Below are 5,000 nucleotides of genomic sequence, written 5' to 3'. Positions count from 1 at the left end.
CAGGATCTCTGACACGACCCCAGGATCTCGACTTTATCAGCAGGTAGCCAACGATGTGGTGCTCCCGTTTTTCAGGATTTTCCGGCCGGGGATTTCCAGACGGGGATTTTTTGGCTGGGATTTCCCGACTGAGATTTTCCGGCTGGGATTTTCAAACTAGGATTTAGAGATTAGGATTTTCCGAATAGGATTCCTCGTCTAGGATATTTTTGGAATTTTTTGGAATTATTTGGAATTTTGGAATTTTTGAACTATCTTCAGCACGGTGTGTGTTACTTTTGGAATTTAGATTTGAGTTGCGCACGCATTTCAAGGTGTGTTCTCTTTCAATTGGCTTGCAGGCTGCAACAGCCTTTGTGTGTGTGTAGTTTTAAAATGATTTGATTGTATTCAGTGAATATTTTGTAGTACAGCGAGAAAATTTGAAGAGGTTTATGAGAGTTCTTCTTAGAGAGAGATAGAGGAGTGGGGCATTCAGGTCGGCAGCATGCAAACCTTGCACCGTGTAATACAACTGCTGATATGATTATATGCACAGCTTCACCAGCGAGATTTCGTTACTATATCAACAGTTCACTACCGGTACTTGGTTTGTACTTGGCCGAGGTTATGATGATGATGATGGTGGTGGTGGTGATGATGATGATGAATATGACGGTTATGATAATGGTTATGATGATTATGATGATGATGATGGTGGTGGTTATGATGTGATGGTTATGATGATTATGATAATGGTTATGATGATTATGATGATGAGAATGATGGTTATGATGATGATAATGGTGGTGGTGGTGATGATGATGGCGGTGGTTGTGGTGATGATAATTGTAATCTTTCGAACGAAGAAAACGCAACAAAATTGTTCAACAACAAAATTAATTTCTTATGATAAAGCTTATTCTATAAAAATGTTTAATTTGATTGTTCATTTAATTACGTATTTATTTAAAAAATATTTGGTCAAATATCAATAAATTAAGAGTAGTAACCAAAAATTTAACCTCGAGATATTTGATATTTTAACACACATTCATCCATTCATTCATTCATTCATTCATTCATTCATTCATTCATTCATTCATTCATTCATTCATTCATTCATTCATTCATTCATTCATTCATTCATTCATTCATTCATTCATTCATTCATTCATTCATTCATTCATTCATTCATTCATTCATTCATTCATTCATTCATTCATTCATTCATTCATTCATTCATTCATTCATTCATTCATTCATTCATTCATTCATTCATTCATTCATTCATTCATTCATTCATTCATTCATTCATTCATTCATTCATTCATTCATTCATTCATTCATTCATTCATTCATTCATTCATTCATTCATTCATTCATCCATTCATTCATTCATTCATTCATTCATTCATCTCCCTTCATTCTTCAACGTTATTTTTACAAAGACCTTCCAAACAAATTTTAACATCAGTAACAATTATCAAGGCTTTAAAAATAAAATTGATAGTTATATTTAGACACACACAAACACACACACACACACACACACACACACACACACACTACACACATACGCACGCACACGCGCACACACGCACGCACACATGCCTTACGTTACAATCAAGTTTTAGAATTAAAATTATACACATTAAACAATAAAAGAATAATAACTGTTAACACAAAGCTACTATTATTATTATTATTATTATTATTATTATTATTGTCATTAATATTGATAGTATGATTATTATTATTCATTTTATTATTATTTTTATTATTAAAATAAAATTTAACAACGAAATAATCTGCCACATTAATTTTCCTGTACCCTCATCAACTTCTATTGAATTAAAAAATTACCGGAAAATATTTAGAAAAAATTATGCGCTACAAAAATCTACATAGATAAGATAGGCGGACGATGATGCTAAACTAGGTACTATTACCTTTGCTTTATATAGTGTCTTCGTCAGCCAATCAGCATACCTATCTGGCTCTAATACGTAATACAGGTAAGAGGAAATGATGATGATGATGATGACGACGACGACAATGACGATAATGATGCTAGTGGTGATGATGACGATGATGATAGTGGTGATGAGGATGATATTGATGATGATGAAGACGACGACGATGATTATTTTGATTGATAGCTATCTTCTAGAGTAGACAAACAAATAAATCAGCATGAATAGATCTTGATCAATGGTTTATAGACACAACCTTCACATCTTCATTCTTTCATTTTTCTTTGTTCCATCCTTTTTTTCTTTCTCTCATTTCGACCATCCTCATCATCATCATCATAATCATCATCATAGCCAGAAGCAGCAACAAGAATATCATCATCACTCCCATAGTCGTCGTCATCATCATATCCAACTCACCGTAAAAAGAATAAATCAATTTCATGATAGCATATTTTAACAAGAACTATCATCATCATCATTATCCTCTACGTCATCATCATGGCCATCTACGTCATTCTCATCGTCTTTATCATCACCAACAACAGCATCATCATCGTCGTCATCGTCGTCATCATTAAAATCATTAAAATTTTCGTTTGACTAACAATAAAAAACTGATTTGTAAGATATATCTGACGGGCATAAAGATACGTGAATGTATGTATATATGCGTGTTTGTTTGTTTGTATGTATGTATGTATGTATGTATGTATGTATGTGTGTGTATGTATGTAAGTTTGTATGTATGTATGTATGTGTGTGTATGTATGTAAGTTTGTATGTATGTATGTATGTATGTATGTGTGTGTATGTATGTAAGTTTGTATGTATGTATGTATGTATGTATGTGTGTGTATGTATGTAAGTTTGTATGTATGTATGTATGTATGTATGTGTGTGTATGTATGTAAGTTTGTATGTATGTATGTATGTCCGGTACTGAGATACAAGTAGAAAAACTTAAAGTAACATTAGAAAAAAAACGGCTGAAAATGATGAAATGATGGAAAGTTTATGAAAGAACTAGAGAGAAAGAAAAAAAAGAGAGAAAAGAAGAAAGAGAGAAAGGAAAAGAGAGAAAGAGAAAGAAAGAAATAAAAAAAGATAAAAAAAAAATGGAGGGAGAGAGACAGAGAGGCAGACGCAAAAAATAATAATGTTTTCATGAATGGGCAGCAGGTATGTATGCAAGTTTTTTATCTGTAGTACCCGGTGTATTCTAGGTACACAACGCCATTAGATCATACAACAGTGTACACATACATACATACACACATACATACAGACATACAAACATACATACATACAGACATACATACACACTTACATACATACATACATACATCTATTACATCATCTTCATGATAACATCTTCATGTCCATAATTTCATTCTAACCAATGCGTTTCTATCATCGCCAAATCATCTCCACATTGTCACATCACTTGTATCGTGACGTCATAAAATCTTCGTTTACGTCATCACCGTCATTCTTTTTTAATTAGTTTTTTTCAACTAAATCCAGGGTCATTTGATTTGCTCACAGATAAAATCAACAACAAGCAGATAAGAATAATAATAGTAGCAACAACAATAAAAATAAAAATACCCAAGAACTGAGAACAAGGGTATCTGTAGCATCATTTCGTGCACATCCAACTAATTTGAAGAACAATTTAATAAGCCTCTTTTCATTGCCGAAAAAAATTGTATTTTCACTGTTTGTCTGCGAGTTCGTCTCTTAATTTCTCTTTCTCTCTCGATCTTTCTCTCTCTATTTCTCTTTCTCTCTACGGTTTTTTTCTTACTTACTGTCTCACCATTCCTTTTATTCACTCATTTCGTTTATCAATGGATCAATTAATTTCTCTATATATCAATTAATTTCTCTATATATCAATTAATCAATCAATTAATCAATCAATTAATCAATCAATTAATCAATCAATTAATCAATCAATTAATCAATCAATTAATCAATCAATTAATCAATCAATTAATCAATCAATCCTTCTATCTCTCTTACTTTCTCTGTTCTACGTTAATCTTCTTTGAACGCTGATGTACAAAAAAATAAGCAGACAGGTTGGCATGTAAGCATACAAACCATCCCAGCAAACATTCCAAACACACAATCAGGCATACAAAACATACAAACAGGCATAGAAAACATGCAAACACAGCACAGAAAATCAAAACAACTGTGTTAAATGCTAGGTAGGAACATGTAAAAATAATAATCCTTCATTGCTAAACCAATGAAAGATTTAGTTGTTACAAAACACACATACACACACAAAAACACACACACCCATACACTCATACATACACACACATTCATATATACATACACACATACATACATATATACAATCATGCAAGATATATAAAAAAGAAGCAAAACAACGTGAGAAAATTTTGTATTTTTCAAATTCAATAACAGGTGTGTTCAGGTAGATCGAATGATATAAAAACACATATAAACAATAGTGTAAGAATACCTAAATACATACATACATACATACAATACATACATACATACATACATACGTACATACATACATACATACATACAAACAATCAAACATACATACTAATGTACAAACATGTATCAACATTTTAATGTACGGAGATTTTTGTTTGTTATTTATCATTTCAATTAGTTTCATAAATAGTGCTTTTTAAAAATTACACCCGACGAAAATATTATTATTGTTAATTATAATTATAATAATATATTTATTCATTATTATGGCCGATAATATCTGTATTGGACTATTCGTCTGGTTATTTGAACCGGTATTAATTGTAAAATTTATTAAACTTTAATCAAATGCATTATCCGTTACTCCGATCTGACGCTGGCATTTGCAATAATAAAGATAATAAAAACGTTATTCTTCTTCTTCTACTTCTTCTTCTTCTTCTTCTTATTACTTTTAATATTATTACTATTATTATTATTACTTTTATTATTCCTTTTTTTAAATTGCAACAAAGGTGACGAGTCTGTAATGGATTCTGATTAGGAGTTGAAATTTAA

This window comes from Helobdella robusta (genome assembly GCF_000326865.2).
Source record: "Helobdella robusta unplaced genomic scaffold HELROscaffold_22, whole genome shotgun sequence".
NCBI lineage: Eukaryota > Metazoa > Annelida > Clitellata > Rhynchobdellida > Glossiphoniidae > Helobdella > Helobdella robusta.
The sequence above is the reverse complement of the archived record's forward strand: the minus strand, read 5'-3'. Positions refer to the sequence as shown.